At 41.3% G+C, this 26,338-nt stretch overlaps 1 long non-coding RNA gene across 1 annotated transcript; it reads right to left on the reverse strand.

The window, feature by feature from the left end:
- Positions 1-1,005: 1,005 nt before the first annotated feature.
- LOC117501015 lies at positions 1,006-21,910 on the reverse strand. Its single transcript, XR_004557916.1, has 3 exons — positions 21,733-21,910; positions 17,246-17,253; positions 1,006-1,016 (listed from the first exon to the last, which is right to left on the reverse strand). It is a non-coding gene; the product is annotated as an uncharacterized LOC117501015 (long non-coding RNA).
- Between the last annotated feature and the right edge of the window lie 4,428 nt (positions 21,911-26,338).

A 26,338-nucleotide genomic window follows, 5' to 3' on the forward strand; every position in this document is an offset into this window, starting at 1 on the left:
TGTAACTTTGCAAAAACAATGTCGGACTCTGTTGTTTTCTCTGGGCCCCTCCCCAATCAGACCGGGAGTGACATGTTTAGCCGCATGTTCTCCTTGAATTGCTGGCTGTCTGAGTGGTGTCCAAAAAATGAGGTGGGCTTCATTGATAATTGGCAAAGCTTCTGGGGAAAACCTGGTCTTGTTAGGAGAGACTGCATCCATCCCACTTTAGATGGAGCAGCTCTCATTTCTAGAAATCTGGCCAATTTTCTTGGATCCTCCAAACTGTGACTGTCCAGCGTTGGGACCAGGAGGCAGAGCTGTGGTCTTATACACCTCTCTGCAGCTTCTCTCCCCCTGCCATCCCCTCGTTGCCCCATCCCCGTAGAGACGGTGCCTGCTCCCAGACCACCAATAACCAGCAAAAATCTATTTAAGCATAAAAATTCAAAAAGAAAAAATAATATAGCACCTTCAACTGCACCACAGACTAAAACAGTTAAATGTGGTCTATTAAACATTAGGTCTCTCTCTTCTAAGTCCCTGTTGGTAAATGATATAATAATTGATCAACATATTGATTTATTCTGCCTAACAGAAACCTGGTTACAGCAGGATGAATATGTTAGTTTAAATGAGTCAACACCCCCGAGTCACACTAACTGTCAGAATGCTCGTAGCACGGGCCGTGGCGGAGGATTAGCAGCAATCTTCCATTCCAGCTTATTAATTAATCAAAAACCTAGACAGAGCTTTAATTCATTTGAAAGCTTGTCTCTTAGTCTTGTCCATCCAAATTGGAAGTCCCAAAAACCAGTTTTATTTGTTATTATCTATCGTCCACCTGGTCATTACTGTGAGTTTCTCTGTGAATTTTCAGACCATTTGTCTGACTTAGTGCTTAGCTCAGATAAGATAATTATAGTGGGCGATTTTAATATCCACACAGATGCTGAGAATGACAGCCTCAACACTGCATTTAATCTATTATTGGACTCTATCGGCTTTGCTCAAAAAGTAAATGAGTCCACCCACCACTTTAATCATATCTTAGATCTTGTTCTGACTTATGGTATGGAAATAGAAGACTTAACAGTATTCCCTGAAAACTCCCTTCTGTCTGATCATTTTTTAATAACATTTACATTTACCCTGATGGACTACCCTGCAGTGGGGAATAAGTTTCATTACACTAGAAGTCTTTCAGAAAGCGCTGTAACTAGGTTTAAGGATATGATTCCTTCGTTATGTTCTCTAATGCCATATACCAACACAGTGCAGAGTAGCAGTGGAACCAGCTCCCAATTCAGATCAGGGAGACAGATACCCTCTCTACTTTTAAGATTAGGCTTAAAACTTTCCTTTTCGCTAAGGCTTATAGTTAGGGCTGGATCGGGTGACCCTGGACCATCCCTTGGTTATGCTGCTTTAGACGTAGATTGTGGGGGGGTTCCCATGATGCACTGTTTCTTTCTCTTTTTGCTCCGTATGCATCACTCTGCATTTAATCATTAGTGATCGATCTCTGCTCCCCTTCACGGCATGTCTTTTTCCTGGTTTTTTCCCTCAGCCCCAACCAGTCTCAGCAGAAGACTGCCCCTCCCTGAGCCTGGTTCTGCTGGAGGTTTCTTCCTGTTAAAAGGGAGTTTTTCCTTCCCACTGTTGCCAAGTGCTTGCTCATAGGGGGTCGTTTTGACCGTTGGGGTTTTTCATAATTATTGTATGGCCTTGCCTTACAATATGGAGCGCCTTGGGGCAACTGTTTGTTGTGATTTGGTGCTATATAAGAAAAAAGTTGAAGTTGAAGTTGCACTGTAAACCACATGGAGGCGTGACGAGCTGTTCAGATGAAGTTACGATGAAAAGTTGGACTAATTTCTGATGTGATTTTTTTGGATTGAAGTCTTTTTTTTTTTAAGTACAACCCCAGTTCCAATGAAGTTGGGACGTTGTGTAAAATGTAAATAAAAACAGAACACCCAGAAGCATAGGTGTTCAAAATTGTTTGCTACTCTGAACCACGCCCGGATTATGTGGGATCCAAGTTATAAGAAAACTGGCATGCTCGGAGGTCACTTAAATGTGCGCAGTATGGTATCAAAACGCACACAATTAGAATTTTTAATGTGTGATTCAAATCTTGATTTTTTTGGTTTGGTAGAAACATGGCTTACTAGTTTCTCGCCAGATTCAGCGGTACTGATACCAGGCTATAATATTTTTAGAAAAGACAGAGATCAAGGAAAAGGGGGTGGGGCACTGCTATATGTCAGGAGTAAATTTAAATGTAATCAAATGGTATGGCCAAATAAGATTACACTAGAATGCATTGGAGTAAACATTTCTCTTTCTGTGGAAATGTCACTGACTGTAATCTGTCTCTACTGTAAACCGTCTTCCACAAACGAGTTTTATGATCAATTGCAGGATTTACTTAAAGCATGTGATCATAAAAAAGAAATTATCATATTAGGAGACTTCAGTGTCAATTGGGATGACAAAAAAGACAGGAAAAATCTGAAATTAATTACTGATCAATGTAATTTTACACAATTAATTGAGAATGAGACCAGAATTACAAATCGTTCAGAATCCCGAATTGACTTGCTTTTCTCAAATAGGCCTGAAAGGATCACTAAAACATATATAATTTATTGACTGGTCTCTCAGACCATATTGGTATTCTTTGTACAAGCAAATTAACTAAGCAACGTTTTGAGCATTCATACTCCAATCATGTTAGGAAACAAATGTCTAAATTTATACCAAAGAATCAACAGCAAAACTTGGGAAAAGCATTAAAAGATCTCACTTGGGAAAGTGTAACGTCATGTGACAATATTGAAATATGCTCTGATATATTTCTTAACAAAATTCAAAATGTATTTAGTTGTTTTACAAAAAACATGAATTATAGGAAAAAAAAATCTTACTCTGTCCCATGGGTAGATTCAAATTGTATAAATTTAATGAAAACAAGAGACCAGTTATTGAAAAACTCAATAAAATCCAGGTTGACAACAGACAGACAGAAATATACTTCAATGCGAAACAGAGTAATATCAGAAATGCGAAGAGCAAAAGCAAATTTTTTTTATCACAATAATGCAAAATGCAAACGGAATAAAAAACAAATATGGCAGAATATTAACAAACTTTTAGTGAGGCAGAAAAAGAAAGATGCAAATGATTTGGAATTGAAAATTAATAACCAGCTTGTGAATGATCCTATGAGCTTAGCAAAAGAGCTGAATTTATCATTTCTACGCTCTGCTGAAGAGATGGCAGCAAGTTTCAAATCGCCTGAAATAACCTACAACATTCCAGTACAGAGTCAAACGTTTAATATAGAACCAATATCAGAGGTTGAAACTTTAAAGATTATAAATGCCATGAAGGAGTCCAAAGATAAAGACCATCATGGCTTTGATGTTGGATTCCTAAAAACACATAAAATGGCTCTAGCACATCCAGTTACGCATTTAATAAATTTGTCAGTTGAGCATTCCATTGTACCACAGATATGGAAGATGGCCACAGTTACCCCAATTTTTAAGGGGGGTGACAAAAATAATATTAATAACTACAGACCAATTAGCATACTGTCAGTCTTTTCTAAAGTCCTTGAAAAGTGGGTTGCCAAGCAATTGATTCAACATCTACAAAGTGGCCAAACTACTCTGCATCCCATGCAATTTGGTTTTCGTACCTACCATTCAACTGAGACTGCCATAACAATGTTCATGGAAAAAATGAAAAGTCTTTTGGATAAAAACAATTGTGTAGGAGCAGTTTTCTTAGATTTGCATAAAGCATTTGATCTAGTGAATCATAATATTTTATTATTAAAGTTATAATCTTTTAATTTTCTGAGCATGCCATAAAATGGATGGCATCTTATTTATCAAATAGAAAACAAGCCACCACGGTTAATGGTATTAAATCCCCCTACTTAGATTGTGCACTAGGAGTCCCCCAAGGATCTATCTTGGGGCCCATTTTATTTTCATTATTCATTAATGACCTACCAAGTGTTTGTGAGGATGTGGACATACAGCTTTACGCTGATGATGCGGTAATCTACACAAGTGCAAGATCACCTGAGGCAGCAGCTCAAACTCTTACATCAGCCCTAAAGTATATTTCAAATTGGCTTAACGCATCATGTCTGAAATTAAACATACAGAAAACTGTCTATGTATTTTTCAAAAAAGGCTTCTAATATTGAGCGCTCCAATTGTTATGTTACAGACGCGGGCGGAGAACCGACCCAGCGTTTGAAGGACCAAGCATGAAATAAGCAGAGCACGGTTCAAAGGATAACAGAATTTAATAAACATAACAGTGAGTGCTAAACAACCAAAAATGTCCGCGGTCTGGTGAGGTGAAAACACGGCGCGCTCTCAACAGCGCAAACGGTCCGGAGCCACAGCAGTTCGGACCCAGGGACCCCGCCGACACCCCCCAGGTGGCCGCGACAAACCGAGTCTGTGAAGAAAGAAAACATGAGGTGAGTCCAACTCCACACAGAGAGACACAACTCAAAGGTGCACGCAATCAGCAAACACTTCCTGGCTTAAATCTATACATCAGCTTCTTACCCTGCAGGCACGGAACAATTCAGTTCAAATCTCCACTGCAGCAGAAGCTGATTAGACAATTAGCATAACATGATAGCTCACTAACACAAGGTGTGAGGGACACCAAATCCACTGTCATTACTTCATAAAAGTCACCAAAAGCAAATTACCTCAGGAAGTGTGCTGAAGAGCGTGAGACCTCACCCAATCCTCCTTCACAGACTGTGGCGTCAAACCTGGAGTGGTCTCTGCGTCCGTGATGGTGAGATTGTTCTCCTGACGTCGATCTCACACGTCTGCTCTCAAGGTCGAGTCTCTGGCAATCACACACTGTGCATTCAAGGTTTAAATGCAGCAATCTCTGATTATGACAAAATACACCACAGCTGTGAGTCCTGATGACCTGCACGTGATAACAAGGCTCAGGTGTTCAGGGTGAGGTCCTGATGCTCAGCCACTCAGTCCTGAATGCATACCACCTGGTGGGAGAAACAGAAAACAAAAACCAAGCCAGCCAAACACCCCAGCCCACAACACCAATGTGTACATCGGAGATGATGAACTGCAGTTAGTTAAAGAATTCAAATATTTGGGAGTGTTGCTGGACTTGACACTCTCCTTTAAAAATCATATTAAAATGATAACTAAAATAATCATATATAATGTGTTTAACTTCAACCAAATAAGGAGGTCAATGACAGATCAAACGGCTATGATGTTCTTGCATTGTATGATTTTTTTCTCATGTAGGTTAGTGCATAACCAGCTGGTCTCTCACAGGTGTGACAATTTTAAAACCAATTGAAAGGCTTTATAAAAGAGCACTGAAAATTTTAGATGTCCATTTTCATATCATCACTGCAAAATTTTAACAAAGTATATCTTATTTAGTTTTGAAAATTTTATAAAATTTAAAAATGCTTGTCTAATATATAAAATTTTACATGGGTTGGCTCCTCCACCTCTTGCAAATTATATTAAATATAGAACAGCTGGTCCGAGGGTCATCAGGTCTATGAGTAGAGGGGACTGTGAAGTGTCTGTGCGAAAAACAGCTTTTGCACAAAATGTTCTGTCCTACAAAGGCAGTGTCTAGTGGAACGTTTTGCCAACTACAGTGAGAGAGGCTCCAAGCTTTAAAGCCTTCAAAAGTCACTTAAAGGAGTGGCTCAAATCAAATAAAAAATGTGAGCATTATAAACTCAATTGTAGAAACTAAGAAGAACTGTAGGGAATGTGCAATGCACTACAGCACTTTATAAATTATTGTTTTTAAAGTTATGGTTTTTAAAATATATAAATGTATGAAATTAGACTTGCAGTTTTAATTAACTTATTCTAATTGAATTGTACATGTAGTTTTTTGTTTTTTAGCTGTGTGTCCTCCTTTGACTGAATTTGTGTAAGCTAACCTTCATGCTCAGATCATGTCAGTGTCCTTTTGTTTCCTGTCTTTTGTCTAGTCGGTGTCTTGTTGTAGTAGTTGGTGACCCCTATGTAATGTAGTCTGTTGTATTGTAAGTTCCTGTGATGTTTGTGTGTTTTTACTGTAAATTGTTTAATTCTTATATTGTGTCAGGGACTACAGATGGAAATTAGCCCATAGCTATAATCTGACATATTTACACTTTATGTGTTCATTAATATGTGTTGTCCCTTTTAAATAAATAAATGAAATCAAACACACACACGCACACACACACACACACACACACACACACACACACACACACACACACACACACACACACACACACACACACACACACACACACACATATATATATATATATATATATGACAGGATCGAAGACATTAATAATTGATAAGTACCTTGAAAATTCCCCATCATTTCGCCCGTTTATCAAAAATTAATGTCTACATTCTCAACATCATCTTTGTAGAAACACCAAAATCTTACACTCAGAGAAAACAATGTACTTAACCATCAGTTTTCCCCATCAAAATGGGGTGACACAAATCGGTGTTGCGGTTCGGGCGTGAATGGACGACGAACCCAGAAGCAGGGAGCAGAGAGTAAGATGTCAAACACAGATTTATTACAACAAAGGATGTTTCAGAGTGTTCAGAATGTGTAATGCTGCCTAGCCGTATGGAGACCGGCTTGCACAGCGGTGGAAACAGGAGAACCGCAGCCCATAGAACTTCAGTCCTGGAGAATGGATCCAGAGCCAGGTGGCTGCCTGCAAGCTGTCGATGCCATCTGGAGGAGACACACAGGTGAGTGAGAACTGAGCTTAAATGGTTCTTCCAGAAAATAACCACAGTCAATTTGTAACAGTTTGTCTTAGCTGCATCCAGGTGCTGAAGGAAGTTGAAGCTGAAAAAAGCTGTGACAAAACACTGCTCGGAAAAATCTAATCAGTTTCAGATCAAAAATAGCTGAGAGCTAATCAAAAGCTTAGGAGCATAGGACAATCCAGAATAACACTGCATAGGAATGCACAAGAAAAAAGGCCAGTTACCACTGGAGGTTAGCTGAGTTTCTGGCAAGGGTGGAGTGAAGAGCCGGTTGATATACAGCTGCTGATGGAATGTGGAACAAGTGTGTCAATCAGCTTGAGATGCGCCACATATGCAGAGGAGAGAGACAGCAGCAGCAGAAAACAGATGAGGCAGGGGTCCAAGATGAGCCCCCACTTGACCCAGCAGCATTCTTCAGGCCCGTAGCCCTCCCAGTCCACCAAATAATGGAAGCCCACCCCTGACGACGTACGTCCAGGATTTTTCGGACGGTCCAGGCTGGGTGACTGTCCACCAGGGGGTGGCGCAGGAACAGGAGGACACAGCGGGCTCAAATGAACTGGCTTCAGTCTGGAGACATGGAAGACCGGGTGAATCTGCAGGGAGCAAGCCGGACGGCCACCGGATTAACGAAAGGTCCAATGTAAAGGGGAGCCATCTTCGGAGAGTCCACCTGAAGGGGAATGTCCCGAGATGAGAGCCACACCTTCTGCCTGGGCCGATAGGCCGGGGCGGTGTTCTGATGCCGTCAGCATGGCCCTGCGTCCAGGCACAGGTCTTCAGCAGGGCAGAGTGGCTGTTTTCCACACCCAACGGCATCTTCTGAGGTGGAGCTGCACAGACGGAACAGAGACCTCAGCCTCCTGAGAAGGAAAGAGAGGCGGTTGATAACTTTGGCAGGGGCACGAAGTGGGCTGCCTTGGAGAACCGATCCACAATTGTGAGGACAACTGTATTACCCTGGGATGGAGGAAGTCCTGAGACGAAGTCCATCCCGAGGTGTGACCACAGACGGCTCGGAATCGGGAGAGGCTGCAGGAGTCCGACAGGAGGTTGGTGGGAGGACTTCCCTCGGGCACAGACTGAGCAGGCTTGGATGAACTCCCTTAAATCAGCTTGTACCGTGGGCCACCAGAAACGATGACGATGGAGATCCAGTGTACGGGTGACCCCAGGATTGCATGACAGCTTGGTTGAGTGGCAGAATTGGATGACTTGAGATCGAACCTCAGGTGGAACAAAAAGCCGACCGGGCGGGCCCCCCCCCAGGGTCTGGATGGTGGGTGAGGGCTTCCTGGATGGCTCGATCAACATCCCAGGTCAGTGCCTCCACAACCATGGAATGAGGAAGGATGGTCTCGGAAGTCTCAGACGGATCTTTGGAAGGAGAAAACTGGCAAGACAGTGCATCAGGTTTGAGGTTCTTACTGCCTGGGCGGTAGGAGATGGAGAAGTTAAACCTTCCAAAAAATGAGCTACAAGGAGAAGGTTGAGTGGGAACAGAGAAAACATCAGAGGAGTGTGGGAAGGAATGAAAACAATAACAGGGTGCAAAAAGGTGGCTGGGTTGGTTGGGGAGAGTGCAGAGAGAGCTGTTTCCAATGCTGGCACTGACCAGCCCATCACTGTGTCCTCCCCACGACCAGTTCCTTCAACCACATCCCTTCCTATGGGGGGTTCAGAGGCTGCTGGAGTCCCTCCATTGACTTATCGTAAGGGACAGACATCTCCCATTACTCCCATTGCTCCCTCCCCTTCAGCTCTCCTTCACATCACAGAACATCAGGTGAGGAGGGAGCTGCAGAGGCTAAACATCAGGAAAGCAGCCGGTCCAGATAATGTGTGTCCCAGGCTGCTGAGAACTTGTGCAAACAAGCTCGGGAGTCCTCTCCAGTATCTCTTCAACCTGAGCCTACAGCTGGGACATGTCCCCTCCCTCTGGAAAACATCCTGTATTGTCCCACTACCTAAGGTCAGGCATCCCAGGGACAATAATGACTATCTCCCTGTAGCACTGACCTCTCATATAATGAAGACCTTGGAGAGGTTAGTGCTGCAGTCGCTGGTACAGCATGTCCAAGATCCTTTCCAGTTTGCATACAGAGAGAGAGTGAGGGTGGAGGATGCTGTCCTCTACCTTCTCCATTGCACCCTCTCACACCTGGATGAAGGAGGCTGCACTGTGAGGGTGCTATTCTTTGATTTCTCCTGCGCTTTTAATACCATTCAGCCTCACCTGCTGCAGGAGAAGCTTATTGGAATGGCTGTGGAGCCACTCCTTGTGTCCTGGATCATGGACTATTTAAAAACCAGGCCGCAGTATGTCCACATGGGACAAAACATCTCCAGCACCCTGAGCTGCAGTGTGGGAGCTCCCCAGGGAACTGTACTGTCTCCTGCACTATTCACACTGTATAAATCTGACTTCTGCCATTACACCGCAACCTGCCATATGTAGAACTTTTCAGATGATACAGCTATTGTGGCCTGCATCAGAGAGGGAGAGGAGAGAAAGTACAGGGAGTTGGTAGAGGATTTTGTGACTTGGTGCCAAAACAACCAGCTCCAGCTGAATGTCCAGAAAACTAAGGAAATGGTTCTGGACTTCAGAAAGAAGCCTCCAATGCCTCAGCCAGTAAGCATAGAGGGAAGTGATGTGGAGATGGAGTGGTGTTGGACAAGAAGCTGAACTGGACAGCCAACACAGACCTTCTTTACAAGAAGAGTCAGTCTAGGCTGTACTTTCTCTGAAAGCTGGGCTCATTTAACATCTGCTCTAAACTGCTGCACATTTTTTTATCAGTCAGTGGTGGTGAGTGCTCTCCTCTATGCTGTGGTCTGTTGGTGCAGCACCAGTAAGAAGGACTTCTCCCACCTGAATAAGATCATTAAAAAGGCTGGGTCAGTGGTGGGGCTGAAGCTGACATCAGTGGAAGAGGTGGTTGAGCAGAGGACTCTGTCCCGGCTCAAGGCAATTATGAACAATGCCTCACACCCTCTACACGAGGCCTTTAGAGAGAGGAGGAGCATGTTCAGCAGAAAACTGTCCCAGCGCTGCACCACAGACAGACTGAGGAAGCCCTTTGTGCCGCGTGCCATTAGATTGCACAACACCCTGACCTAGCAAGAGAGTCCTGTGTCTTTTATGTTTGTACAACTTTATATGTTTTACAACTGACAGACTGCTTTAATGTAATGTTATTGTATTTTAGTAATTTATTTGTTGTGTGACATGTTTTGTGCACAGCAGGCCAAATGTAATTTGTTTCTATCTATCTATCTATCTATCTATCTATCTATCTATCTATCTATCTATCTATCTATCTATCTATCTATCTATCTATCTATCTATCTATCTATCTATCTATCTATCTATCTATCTATCTATCTATCTATCTATCTATCTATCTATCTATCTATCTATCTATCTATCTATCTATCTATCTATCTATCTATCTATCTATCTATCTATCTATGAGCAAGTTGCTCTAGTTCTACATACAGTGGGGAAAAAAAAAAAATCCAGAATCACATTGTATGATTTTTAAATAATTAATTTAAACCATAATAATGATTTTAAACCATGACAGCATCATGTGTTACTAATGTAATCTTTGACTGTGGTCCCATTTATCTTTTTTGTCACACTTTGAGATGAAAGTTATTTTTAAATTTTTGTATTTAAGCCTGTTTTTTTTATATTAATTTCATGTCATAAAAAAATTAAATGTAGTATGTAATTTGCCTCATGGGACTGAAACATTTTCATTCAGCTATTGTGCATTTTGCTGCTATGTTGTGCACGATATAGAGTCTGTCAGATCAGATGACATTTTGATGAGTAACAGTTAAAACTGTGTATACAGTAACTGGTTAATTGATGTGGTAAGAGGCCGATTCTAAACATTATAATTGACCAAACTAAACTGTCTGTTCAGTGAACACAGTGCATATCCAAGTCATATTACTAATGCAGACTTCTTTGACAACTGTGATTCTAGAAAATGTCGTCTTTTATTTTTCCTTCTTCTTTTTTTTGGTGTTTACTTATTTGTTATGGGTAACTTTTAAAAAGTTTGCATAAAATCCCAGGGGCATTTACTTTGAAAGACATGACTGTTTAACCTTTAGATACGACAAACAGAGCAGAAATGCTGCAGATTAACATATTTACAGACTATCAATCTTAACTGGTGCTTCATGGATTCTGTAAATGCATGTGAAAGTGCACAAGAGGCCGCTGGTGCACTGACAGAAAACCTTTCATGCATCTGTACTTTCATTCTATAATTCATTTTGAAGTAATATATACAGTACTTTGCAGAGCAGTGCTGCTAGCCAAACATTTAAGTGTACTTGTTTTTCCAGTGCAGAAGGTTCTGGGGTTCCTGTCCATTTCTGTCAGGAAGGGCATCCGGTGTTAAACCTGTGCCATATCAATGTGCAGATCCACCTTGGATCATCCCTGAGTGAAAACAAGGGAGCAGCCGAAGGGGTACACAGTACTTTTGCATCAATATTCACTGGCACATTGTTGTACGTGTGCATGATGTTATTGAACGGATATGCACAATGCTCTTTGGGTTGCACAGACCATGTGAGCATCAACTAATTACCCAGTTTACATATCAGTTCCTAAACCATTTGAAAGCACTGCAGTACTCGAGGAGCCACATTTGAAATCACAGTATCTGGGTTTGCAATTGAACACTAAGATCCAGGGATTTAATGTTGTCCTGACTCAGCCATCAAAAGTGACTCTGGTTGTGGCGAGAAAGTTGACCTTATAGAGCAGGGGTGGGCAATCGTGCCATAAAGGGCCGAGACACTGTAGGTTTTCCGTGCAACCAATCACCTCAGCAGGTGATTTCATTAATGATCAGGTGTCTCACCAGGTGATTTCATTGACAACCATGTGTTTATGTTCAGAGCAGAAGCTCATCAGCAACCCACCTACTAAGGTGATTGGTTGCATGGAAAACCTGCAGTGTCTCGGCCCTCGATGCCTACCCCTGTTTTAGAGACTTTGTTTTTATCTCAGTCAGTGACATTCCAGTGTATGACTGAGACCAAGACATGCAAACGTTTGTCCCTGTTTCCACCGCAGGAATTTGCAGGCTATTTTAGGGATGCGAGAACCCCCGGGGGTCGCCCTTGGAAAGAAGATTTTCTGAACCATTTTCAGGGTGAGGCACGTCCCTGTTGCTGGATATGAATTTTTGAGCAGCCCTAAAAAGCTGTGAGTTGGGTGACATACTTTATCTTGAAGCAATGCTGAGATAAAAGAGAAAATATTGAACCACCACAACAACAAAAGTCACTCAGATGCAAAAGTAATGGAATGCTGTGCGGCAGATGTTTGTGCACTGTTTGTTTAACATGGGAATGTCGTTGCATGTCAACAAACATACGGTCCTTGACAGACTCTTAGCCTGGTCCGGTGGCTGGGAAATCCCACACAATCATGGTCTGAGGACCTGCTGCAGCCTTCATCCACCTTCACAGCCATTGGGTTACAAGCCATCACCTCTTCTGCCTGGTCTGCTGTTGAGGACTTGTTTCACTAGATCACTGGTAGCTGTGTTCAGGGTTCCCACTGGACCTTCATAGCTACCGAGTCGACCACGGGGCACACAAGGTCCCCACCGTGTTTCACCCAAACAGGAAATCCCCCTACTTTATCCACTACCCAGTGTCACGAAGTGGATGAGAGGTTGGATTTTGAGATTATCACTGGCATCGTGAGGAAATGGCAGTTTCTCTGGGCACAATCCAGCAGGTGCCTCAGTGCTATAGGCCTCTGTAGTTGAAGAAGGCCAAGAGGATAATCTGCCTGCAGCAGACAGACAGTTACTTTCAAGAGCTGGGAATGAGGCGGCTATCTGCCTGTGCCATCCTGGACCCAAAATGTGGAGTATTGTGGATGTGGTGATGCACAGCACTAGCACATGCTCCCAGAAATGACCTGGCACTTCAGAAGCATCCCCACATAGTCGACTCAAATAAACGCACCTTTACTGATGCTGAAGGCGACCTGAACCCAACTCTGTGTTCTTGTTAGGTGGGGGTTGGACATGTCAAACCTCCCACAAAAACTCAAACCAAGATATTCCAGTTTCAAATACAGAACTGTTGAATCAACCATGAAGATCATGTATTTAAGTTCTGCGTCTTGTGTCTGTTTTGTGCACATCTTTACCTGTACTCACTACATTTTCAAAAAACAAGTAAAAAACTTTTATTTTGAAGGCCAAAGCTCTGCGTCATTAAATCAGGGACCAACAAGGCAGCAAAAGCTTTTTACAAACAGGTAACTTATTTGGCAGGAGGCAGTTAATTTCCTTAGAACTGAGAATTTGCGGCCACGCCTGATGACATTACTTCAATTTCCACCTCTGTTTTGGGGCAACATGATGGCTCTGTGTCCTAGGGTTGAACAATTTGGGCTTCAGTGTCTTGTTTAGGAACACTTTGACCTCCCAGTGGACAACTTGGTCCCCACTCGAGCCACAGCCAACATCAAAAGGTGAAATGAGAGAGTTCGCTTTCTCGTTGCTCCTGCAAATGATGATCTACATCAGTTTTGCAGAAGCAGGACCAAGCTGTTGTCAGGTTTTTGGTACTGCATATAGCAAGTCCAGTCTGATTTCACCTCTCAGTTCATGACAAACAGCCTGAATAAGGAACTGAAGTGCAAAGACTTGAGAGTGTGAAAGCAGAATGGACAGCTGCTGCCAAAGTAACACCTCCATCTGCTGGTCGTTTGAGGGAACAGCAGCTAGACTGTGCAGGATCCACCAGAGGTTGTTCATAAGTGCAGGCACAATTTTCAGTCTGGGCTGGATTCAGAGAGTATATTACAACTGATGGTGTGGCACACTTTGATTGCAAATCATGAACCCTCATCCACAACCACAATCACTTTGTGTTGTGGAGTTTGTCATTTTTGCAGCATATTTTCTGCAAAACGTATTTGATCCAAATCAGCATGCACACAAGAGGAAGGAGTGAAAAGTGACAAATCACAGCCTTTGCGTCTCTGATTTTGCAGGTGCATGTCAGGCTGCTGCTCCCAGGTCTGAGCACGGTTTAAAATAAAATAAATGGCTGGTCTTTTAGTCACGGAAATACGGGGCACACTTTTCCCAAACTGGTGAGTGTTAGTGCTAAACTTAATTTCTTACCTCTGTTACTGGGCACGTCGATCTAGACTGCTTTGTCCGTTACATGCAAGGTTTTTTATTTTTTTTTTTTAATGAAAATGCTCAGACAGGACGTTTTGTCCAGTGTGAGCGAAAATCCTTTTTACGAAATCCGGTGTCGCAGACCAAACGGTCCGCCCCTAAAAATTGTGATCACGGCAACTCCTGTGGACAGACTGTCTTCACCCAAAGTGATCAGATGGATTAATGGGATTATTAACCATCAGATGACAAGGTAAGCAGAAACGAGGCGATAAAGATAAAGATAAACTTTATTGATCTCAGAGGAGAAATTCACGTTACTTCAGCTCTTAAAAAACACACAAGGTGGGTGCAAGTAGAGGAAAATGTTCATCAAACAGCGTGTGCAAGGATAAGCAATAATAATACTTGTAACAATACAAGACATAAGAAATGAGGTAGAAATAGAATATGTGTGTGTGTGTGTGTGTGTGTGAAATGAGAGGTATATATACATATGCATACATATATATATATACATATATATATATATACATATATATATATATATATATATATATATATATATATATATATATATATATATATATATACATACATATGTATGTATATATATATATACATATGTATACATATGTATGTATATATACATATGTATGTATATATATATATACAATTCTTAATAACCAATTCTTTGGTTATGCAAACCGATTGTTTTAGCAGCTGTCCGAGTGGATGGTCTCAGACGATCTTGGAGGTGAACATGCTGGATGTGGAGGTCCTGGGCTGGTGTGGTTACACGTGGTCTGCGGTTGTGAGGCTGGTTGGATGTACTGTCAAATTCTCTGAAACGCCTTTGGAGACGGCTTATGGTAGAGAAATGAACATTCAATACACGAGCAACAGCTCTGGTTGACATTCCTGCTGTCAGCATGCCCTCAAATCTTGCGACATCTGTGGCATTGTGCTGTGTGATAAAACTGCACCTTTCAGAGTGGCCTTTTATTGTGGGCAGTCTAAGGCACACCTGTGCACTAATCATGGTGTCTAATCAGCATCTTGATATGGCACACCTGTGAGGTGGGATGGATTATCTCAGCAAAGAAGAAGTGCTCACTATCACCGATAATATTTGAGGGAAATGGTGATATTGTGTATGTGGAAAAAGTTTTAGATCTTTGAGTTCATCTCATACAAAATGGGAGCAAAACCAAAAGTGTTGCGTTTATATTTTTGTTGAGTGTATATATATATATATATATATATATATATATATATATATACATACACCCATACACGCATACACATATGTACACACATACCTATACACATATACATATGCATATATATAACATGATTGGAATTGAAAAGGAGATAGGAGCATCTTCTTTACAGTATGTGAAATGGAGTTTAGATGTGGTAAGGTGACATTAGTGCAGGGATTTGTAAACGAGTTGTTACATGATTTGTGTACATATTAATATTGCATGTGATTTGAGGACATGTTATTGCATGTGGTTATTTCACAGTGTTATTGTACAGTCTGACAGCAGCAGGGAGGAACGACCTGTGGTATCGTTCCTTCTTGCACTGAGGGTGCCTCAGTCTGTCACTGAACGAGCTGTTCAGCTCCACTACAGTCTGGTGCAGAGGGTGAGAGGAGTTGTTCATGATGGATTTGAACTTGGTTAACACCCTCCTCTCAGCCACCTCCTCCAGAGAGTCCAGAGGACAGCCCAGGACAGAGCTGGACTTCCTGACCAGCTTGTTCAGTCTCTTTCTCTCCCGGGGCCCAACAGACGACAGCATAGAGGAGAGCAGAGGCTACAACAGAGTCGTAGAAGGTCTTAAGCAGAGGCCTGCTCACTCCAAAGGATCTCGGGCTCTTCAGGAGGTGGAGGCGACTCTGACTTTTTTGTACAGGGCGTTAGTGTTGTGAGTCCAGTCCAGTTTGCTGTTGAGGTAAACACCCAGGTATTTGAAACTGTCCACAGCCTTTATGTTCTCCCCCTGGATGTTCATTGGTGGGTGAGGTGGTGGTTTCCTCCTGAAGTCGATCACCATCTCCTTCGTCTTACTGGTGTTGAGACACAAGTGGTTGCGCTCACACCAGTCCACGAAGTCTGTGATGACCAACCGGTACTCAAGCTCGTTCCCCTCAGACACGCAACCCACAATGGCGGAGTCATCAGAGTCATTCTGAGGTGTAGAGGGTGAAGAGGAAAGGCGAGAGGACGGTGCCCTGGGGGGCCCCGGTGCTGCACCTTACCACCTCAGACTGATAGCCGCACAGCAGCATGTACTGCGGCTGTCAGTGAGGTAGTCGATGGTTCAGGCTGTGAGGTGTCCATCCACACCTGCTTCCTCCAGCTTCTCCCGCAGCAGCACTGGTCTGATGGTGTTGAAAGCGCTGGAGAAGTCAAATAACATGACTCTCACAGCGCTCCCGCCGGTCTCCAGGTGGTTGAGCACTCGCTGCAGCAGGTAGATGACAGCGTCATCTACCCCGATGTTGGGCCTGTAGGCGAACTGCAGTGGGTCCAGGGTGTCACTCACCATGGTGCGGAGGTGAGACAGGACGAGCCGTTCCATGGTCTGTATGAGGTGGGAGGTCAGGGCAACTGGTCTGTAGTGGGCCGGTTCCTTGGTGTGCGGTGTTTTGGGAAACGGGACCACACAGGAGGTCTTCCACAGGGTGGGGACCACCCCTAGGCTGAGGCTCATGTTGAAGATGTGGCTGAGGACCTCACAGAGCTCATCTGCACAGGTCCTCAGCAGCCTTGGGGAGATCCCATCAGGTCCTGCTGCTTTCCTCTGCTTCAGCCACAGGAGCTGACCTCTCACCTTGGTTGGAGTTACAGTGGGGGGGGGGGGGGGGGGGGGGGATCTGGGGTGTGAGCTGAGGTGGGCTGGTGCTGAATACAGTCGCAGGGGAGGAGGGATCGGGTCCAGGGTGCAGTGGAGGTGACCAGGGGGTGGAAGGTGGCAGGGTCAGAGGGACTGGAGGGCTGGCTGCTGGAGACATGTGGAGGGCCGGGAGCAGAGGGGGCAGGCGTGGAGGAGCCAAAATGGTTAAAGTAGGTGTTTAGCTCCTCTGTGAACCGAGAATCCCTATCTGCAGTCCTGCTGGCACCCTGCCCAAATCTGGAGGTGGTCTTGAGGCATCTCCACACGTCTCTGACATTGCTCCGGCGAGCTGCTCCTCCATACACCTTCTTTGTTGCACGGATCTTCCACTGGAGCTCCTGTTGGACTCTACGCTGCTCCTCTCTGTCTCCCGAGTTGAAGGCCCTCTTCTTCTGGTTCATCAGGACCTTCAACTCGGGGGTCACCCAGGGGTGGTTGTTGGGAAAGCACCGTACCATCCGGGTGGGCACAGTGCTCTCCACACAGAAGGTCATGTAGTCAGTGACACACTGGGTCAGGCTGTTGATGTCTTCACCATAAGAGTTCTGAAACATGCTCCAGTCTGTGGTTCTGAAACAGTCCCTCAGCCTCTCAGTGGCCTCTTCAGTCCAGAGTTTCACTGACCTTTTCTGCACTGGCTCTCTTCTCACCCTGGGTGTGTATGTGGGGAGCAGATAGACGAGATTGTGATCAGAGGTTATATGTTTCCGGGTTCCGGTGTATGGTTGTGTGTCGTTTTTGAATTGTGTCGTGAGTACTTGTTCACGGAGATATTTTGGACGATTAAGGATTACGAGTAAGGATTGTGGATATTTGCTGTTAAGATTGGACACTGATTAAACCTCTGTGTGTAAATTTGGGTGTCATTTGATGCTGTTTGGTGAGCAGAAGCTAAAGGTTAGCTATCGGTTAGCCACTAACTCAGTCTTCTCTTCGTCATGACACTGAAAAAACCCCCATTAACGGAGGAAAATGAGGACATTAGGAAGGCACTCGACTTTCTCTCACATGACGTTTGTGAGATTAAGTCTAAATAAGACAAGATTTTGCAACTTGTGGAAGAAGTCGCAAAACTACGGGCGCAAGTCGAGGAGAGGGACAGGAAGATTGCAGCACTGGAGCGAAGTGTGGATGACTTGGAGCAATATTCAAGAATAAATGATGTTATTGTGACCGGGTTGAAGTTAAAACCCCGGTCATACGCGCATGCTGTGACCGCAGACAGTGAGGACAGAGCCGGCGAGTTGGAGATGAGCTCCGTGGAACAACAAGTGGCAGCTTTTCTCGCAACCGGAGACATTAATCTGGACGTGGATACCATTGAGGCTTGCCACCCTCTGCCAGCTATAGGGACAACAACATGCCAGCTGTGATCTTGAGGTTTGTAAACAGGAAAAAACAAAATTGCACTGATGAAACAAGGGAAAAAGTTAAAGTTGCTAGGAAAGCCAGATATTTACGGAAGCAAAACAAAATACAGAACACATGGGTTATGAACTGCAAAGTATACATTAAACTTAAAGGTACACCTGAGGAAGCCAAGGTACTCGTCATCAAAGACATAGAAGAACTAAAAAAATATGAATGAGGATAAAACATAATTGTATTGCACTGATATAATGACATCCAATCATGGAAGAAAATGATGTAGGGATACAACAAAGGATTCTGGACTATGGACACTTGGAACTGAAATCATTTGAATACACTGACTATAGGGCATTAGATTTGGAAGATGAATTAGATCCTGATAACAACCTGTTTTTATTATCCAACCCAATAGATTGCAAATATTTATCTGAAGATGATTATAACTATTTTGTTGACTCCAAAGGGAAACTCTCAATTATTCATTTCAATAGTAGGAGCATGTATAGACATCAAAGAATATTTACAACAATTTACCCAGCCATTTCACATTATTGCGATTTCAGAAACATGGTTTAATGAGGATAAAGGCATAGATTTCGAGTTAGAAGGTTATAGCTTGAACTATGTAAACAGAGTAAATAAAATGGGAGGTGGAGTTGCTATATATGTCCATAATAACATTAAATTCAAAGTAATAGGAAATATGACAATGACAATATATGACACATTAGAATGCATAACAATAGAGATACTCAATGCAAAAAAGAAAAATATTATTGTAAGTTGCTTATACAGGTCACCTGGTTCAAGTCTGGAATTTTTTACAGAATGGGTGGAAAAAACATTTTCCACAATAGGTAACAAAAAAATATTTATCTGTGGAGATTTCAATATTGATTTGATGAACCCAAATAATCACAAACCAACCGATAACTATATCAATAGGATGCACAGTACGAGTTTTTATCCAGCTATCACTAAACTTTGTAGAATTACATCTCATAGTGCTACTCTCATTGACAACATTTTCACAAATGACATGGAGTCCTCAAGTATCAGCGGCCTAATGATCTGCGACATATCTGACCACCTGCCTGTCTTTATAGTATATGATGACAACTGTAATCACCGTAAACCACCCCAAAAACCCATATACAAACAAATAAAAATGACAATGCTATCAACTCACTATATCATAACCTGCTAGAACCACATTGGTATACAGTATATAGGGAAAGAAATGTGGATTCAGTATTTGATAATTTTTTTAGAAATCTTTACTGCAGTATATAATAAAAACTGCCCAATTTGTCAAATTAGTAAAACAATATAGCTATAAAAAGGTCACGGATAACCAAGGGGTTACGTAATGCTTGTAAAAAGAAAAATAATTTATATAGACAGTTTATTAGTTTAAGGACTGAGGAATCTGAACATAAATATAAAATTTATAAAAATAAACTGATATCATGAGAACTAGCAAAAACTATATTATAGCAATTTATTACATAACAATAGGAATAACACTAAAAAGGTTTGGGGAATATTGAATACTGTTATTAAGGGTTGTAAAAGTAATAAGTCATATCCAGACTATTTTACTGATAAGAATTTTGATAACTATAATATGAATGACATTGTAAATAGTTTTAACAATTTTTTTGTAAATGTTGGACCAGACTTGGCTGATAAAATTCCTAAGTGCAAAGAAAATCAGCTTGACAATTCACCCATAGAAAATAATTCAAAGACAATGTTTCTGTCTGGAGTAACCGAGGCTGAACTAATAGATACTGTTAATAAGTGTAAGAACAAATCATCTACTCATTGTTATGATATAGATATGACTGTAATAAAAAGAATTATCAAGAGTATTTCTAATCCTTGAACATATATATGCAACCTATCATTCTAAACAGGAACATTTCCAAACAAAATGAAAATTGCAAAAGTAATACCATTGCATAAAAATGGAAACAAACACATCTTCACTAACTACAGACCAGTCTCTCTACTCCCTCAGTTTTCAAAAATATTAGAGAAACTCTTTAACAACAGATTAGAGAAATTTATAGATAAACACAACATAATTAATGAAAGTCAGTATGGCTTTAGGTCAGCCAGATCAACATCAATGGCCATAATTGATGCGGTTGAGGAAATCACAAATAAATTAAACAGCTGGAATATTTATTGATATCAAAAATGCCTTTGATACTCTTAATCATGGAATTTTACTAAAAACAATTGGAAAGATATGGCATTAGGGGAGTGACTTTGAACTGGATCCAAAGTTATTTAACAGAGAGGGTGAATTTCAGTCAGGGTATTTGGGCATTGCTTGTGGGTCCCACAAGGATCTGTATTGGGTCCAATGTTGTTTAATTTGTATTGTATTGTATGTAAACTAATTCTATTTGCAGATGATACTAATATATTATATTCTAGTGACAATTATCAAGACCTAATTCATAGTATAAATAATGAATTACTTAAACTGAAATTATGGATGGATATTAAAAAACTTTCCCTAAATTTAAATAAAACTAAAGTAATATTCTTTGGACACTACAAGGAAAAATAAATCAGATAATAAATATAGATGGTGTAGTATATAGATACTGTGTCAGAAATAAAATTCTTAGGAATAACTATAGACAGCAAATTAACCTGGAAAGCACACATCAGACACATACAAAGTAAAGTTTCTAACAGTGTCTCAGTTATTAACAAGGTTAAATACTTCTTAGATTACAATGCATTGTATTTACTGTATTGTTCATTAGTGTTGCCCTACCTAACCTACTGCATTGAAATTTGGGGCAATAACTATAAAAGTTCACTACATCCCCTCTTTATACTCCAGAAACGTGCTATTAGAGTTATACACAAGGTAGGATTTTACGGGCACACTCGTAATCTATTCCTGCAGTCTAAGTTGTTAAAACTATATGAATTAGTCGATTTTTATACGGCACAACTTCTGTACAAAGCAAATAAAAATATCCTGCCTATTAATATTCAAAAGCTCTTCACACACAGAGAAGGGGGTTATAGCCTGAGGGGCTGTAGTAACTTTAAGATTCAGCCAGTAAGAAGTACGAGGAAAAGTTTGTGTGTGTCTGTGTGTGGGGTTAAACTCTGGAACCGACTGGGGCAGCAACTTAAGCAATGTACAAATATTCATTACTTCAAATCAAAGTATAAGGAAATGATTTGGTCACAATACAGGGCTGTTGGTTAGGAGGGTCATGATTATATATTAAAAATAAAATTAGAATATTTTCAGGAATGTAAAACAATATAAATAACTGCCTATATTATAGTGTGTTATTGATTATATATGTGATTAGAGGATCCAGAATGGACATTGGGTCTGAGTGCTGACTGTGTTAAGATGAAGCTGTGTCTGGTTTTTGTGGTTGTGCTGCTGCTGTCTCTCCAACTTTCACTGCAGGTGAGGAGCCAGAGTCTGAACAACACCGGTGACTCAGTGAATACAACTACAAACATGACGGTGGCTAGCTACTTCACAACGCCCAGTTTCAAGGCTGCAGTGAACACAGTCGAAGACAGATAAAGGTTTTCCAAAGCGCGAGGCCTTCATGCTGCTGCTCCCAGTTGCACTCGTGCCCACTGTGGTACCTGGCGATGGCACTGGCACACGACACATCACCAAGTGGCTTAATGAAATATCTATTTATATTATATAGTAATATGAATATAACACAGATTAGATTGGTAACCAACATGTTTGTTTGTGTGTTTGTCCTTGTTGTTTGTGTGTGTGTTTGTCCTTCGGTGGTGTTGTGAGCCATCTGTCATGCTGCTGGTTCCGTTCTGTCTTAGTATCCATGACCATCCAAATCTCTATATTCACACCTGGCAGGTCTCTAGGGATGGTACTCCAGGGTAGCCCCCTGCCTTGAGAGACCATCTCACCGTCAGACCTGCCATTTTAATGCACCAACATCAAACTTCAGGAGGACCAGTGGGTAGCAACGTCTTGGAATAACCTCAGGATATTACCTCACTAAGGTCCTGTGTTTTTAATTGCACCTCATATGAATCCATGCTTTAGCAGGTCCTCACCAAGGACCTGTGTTTTTAATTGCACCTCATACGACCTCATAATGCACCTCATACAACCCCATGCTTTAGCAGGTCCTCACCAAGGACCTGTGGTTTTAATTGCACCTCATACGACCCCATGTTTTAGCAGGTCCCCAACAAGGACCTGTGGTTTTAATTGCACCTCATATGACCCCATGTCTGACGTAAAAACATATGAATGAAATCCATATAGCTTTTGAAAAAAATAAAAAGGACCGTTACTTTATTGACAGACCTCATATATATGTGTATATGTGTGTATGTGTATGTATGTATGTATGTATATATAGTTGTGTATAATGTATGTATGTATGTATATATATTAGGGTGGTTCAAAAAAATAAAAGTTGGAAATTCATTACTCTCACCCCTTCATTTTATGATGCTTTGGGAAAAAAGAAAGCCTGCCAAATATTTTTGTCATACATTAATATTTAGAGGTAGCACATCATAGCTGAAGGTTGTAAATATATCAGTTATCGCTGCCCGAGTGCCCGTGCAATAGGTTATCCATTATCCAGTATCTAATCACATCACTTATAAAGAGGATAGAAGTTAACCACCTGAGTGTAACTAAAGTATAATTTTATATTCAATTTAAAACTATACCTGGGTTTAAATATTTCTCACAAACAACATACTTTCAAAAATGTTATTTTAGGCTACAAGCTGAAAATTTTGCTTCAATTCACAGCTTCTTTTCTTTCAGATCTTTGGTGATGGTGAATCTAACATGAGATAAATGTAAAAAGAGACACTTGCTGACTTAACATGCTTAACCATTAACTGGAAACTTCAGTAAAACATGTCAGCTACTAGAACATTTGTATACCTTATTGGTTCCACTGACTGAAATAAAGGGAAACAAATTGCCCTCAAATGGGCAAATACTCAAGGTATTTTTCTTCAAACACACTGATTTGAAGAAAACTGTCCATGATGCTGCTGTGACCTCTATAGACATGACAATTCCTTTTTGGGAGAGAGCTAGAATCCCACTGAGGGCAAAGCAGCATCTGATCACAAAGTTAGAAAAGGTGTTCAGAAAATGGAAAACTGAAAAAGACCAAGAATCGCAATACAGACAACAAGCAGAAGAAAGATGAAACAGTGTTTTGTGAATCTTTGGAGGACTTGTTTGACATGGCACATCAGGATGTCCTAACAATGATAAAGTTTGAAGATGACAGACAGTTCCTACTTGCTCAGCGAGAGAAAGGTAGAGGATGCATGACAGGCATAGATAAAATACAAACTGCCAAAGAACAAAGAGCAGAAAAAAGGAAAGCTGCAGAAGCAAAATACAAAGAGAAACTGCAGGAGCCTGGACCATCTAATGTCTCACTACCTGACACTGTCTCCAGCCAGAGTGAAGAGAACACAGAAAGTCCAGATGAAGAATTTGTTATGCCAGTGCCACAAAAAGCCAGTAAAATTAAAGCTGTTGTAACACCAGGACTTGCAGCAGCATTGGATAGGACCAAAACAACAGACAGAAGTGCCACCTATATTCTGACTGAAACGGCAGCAAGTCTTGGTCATGATGCAAGCAACTTAAATATCATTATCATGTAAAGGATGTTCTCTTATGTTACACAGCTGTATAATTGGTTCTTGTGCTGATTCATACATTTTTGAATATTAAGTACTGCAAGGCATAAAGAATATTATTGTTTGGAGCTAGATCAAAATATATGTGGAAATATATAAAGCGTAGACTTATTTAAATTTATCAATAATGAAACAGTATTTCATCAATAAAATGAAAATGCAATGTTTGATTGTTACAAAATCTTCACTACCCCAGTATGTAGGTATTGTAGGAGCATGATACATGTACGAGAAGAACTGCATCTCACAATTCATGTTTTAGTGTTACTATTTTATGGGATATGAAAAGATTTGATTTTCCAATGTATTGCCATAATTTCTGTCCTGACATATCAATATTAAACTGACAGAAATAATTTGGAAATATCTGGAAATGACCATACTATATGACAAAGTTATTGCCAGCAAAATCTTTAAGGGCTGTGTGCTACCAGTAAAAATTATTAGAGTTTTATGAGATTGTACATGATGTGTTTTTATGTTAGGTACAACAAATTTAGAGGGTGAGACTTGAAGTTTTTTGAAAATTTTTTTTTGACCATTTTTATGGACCACCCTAATGTATATGTATATATATATATATATATATATATATATATATATATATATATATATATATATATATATATGTATGGGTGTGTATGTATGTGTGTATATATGGATATGTATGTATGTGTGTGTTCATATGTATGTATGTGTGTGTGGGTGTATGTTCACATACATATATAATTGTATTATTTATATGCTTTATATGTTATATATGAAATATTAAGCTCAAAATGACGGCAACCGTGTAATATAAGTAATTTAATTTAATTGGGGGTGGGAGTCAATAAGCGTGTCTTCATCCCACTCCTTTCCAAGTTGATTCTGTTTGTGTTATGTTAATTCATTTATGCCTTTTTTTTTGTCTTTATTAATTTTCTTTTTTCTTTTCACCATTTTATGAACAGTGTCAAGTGTGTACATAAAACTGTACTATTTTATTTGTTTATATTGTTTATATTATTATTGTTTATTGTTTATATATTATGTTATATATTATATATTATGTTGACTTGGAATAAAAAAAAAAAAAAGAGCATCCCAGCGGGGGGAGGGGGGCAGAGGTGTAAGCGTCCTCCACATTAATGTAAAAAAGGTCCAGTATTCTTTTGTGCCTGGTTTTACACGTGACGTACTGGGTGAACGTGGGGAGGGTGGCAGAGAGGGAGGCGTGATTAAAGTCCCCGGTGATGAGGAAGAGCACGCGGGGGTGTTGTCTCTGCAGCCGCGTGACTGTGCTATGAATCTTCTCACAGGCAGCGGCGGTGTCCGCAGAGGGAGGAATATACATGCAGAGTGTAATCATTTTTCCAAACTCCCGTGGGAGATAATTCGGCCTCATGCTCACCGTGAGTAGCTCCATGTCCAAGGAGCAGATCTGGTCTTTGACGTGAATATGAGTTGCGGTGCACCATTTCTCTCTCACATAAACCGCAAGCCCCCCCCCCCTTTTTTTCCGCTCTCCGTCAGCGTCCTGTCCACGCGGATGAGTGTGAAGCCGTCCATGTCGATTAAAGAGTCTGGTACATGTTCATCCAACCACGTCTCCATGAAGCACATGAGACTGCAGCCCTTATACAGCCTCTGGAAACGGGTTAGCGCTGATAGCTCCTCGGTCTTGTTGTGGAGAGATCTTACATTCCCCAAGACCACAGATGGAATATAAGTCCTTCTCCGCTTTGTCCGCCCGGCCCTGCATCCCTTCCATTTCTTCCGAATGTCTGCAGGTATGTCCGGGTGCTTAGCATAGCGGGGACCCGGCCGCTGTACATTGAGTCTCTTAGACCACGCAGCTGATCCCGTCTATAAACAATGGGACACCCGGAGCTGGAAACAAAGGGATTTCCCCGCGCTGCCTCAAAAAGTGAGCATCATAAGAATAATCACAAGAGTTAACAAAAGTGGGTTTCCCATGTGTATACTTGCACAGGGTACCACCCACGGCAAATAAAGACAAATAAGCACCATTAAAAAGTATTAAAAATAGCGAAATTAGGAAAAGAGAGGCCAGAGCTGAAGTAACAGGCTGCTGCGTCAACAGCACCATCTTGAAAAAAAAAAAAAAATACTGGGTGATGCTTTGAAATGGCCGAAGTGCAGTGAGCGAATCAGCTCTGTTGTAGCACCGTAGCTACATGAGCAGCTCATGTAGCCTCGGCACTCTGATCGCTTCCTCCGTCTTTTATGATGAAAAAATGCTGAATTTATGTGGAAATGATTGTTGTAAAAATGCTTCAGATATCTGTCGCTGAGATAGATGATGACTGGAGTGCAGTTTGAAGC

The sequence above is a fragment of the Thalassophryne amazonica genome, chromosome 19, assembly GCF_902500255.1.
Source record: "Thalassophryne amazonica chromosome 19, fThaAma1.1, whole genome shotgun sequence".
In the NCBI taxonomy this organism is placed as follows: Eukaryota; Metazoa; Chordata; class Actinopteri; order Batrachoidiformes; family Batrachoididae; genus Thalassophryne; species Thalassophryne amazonica.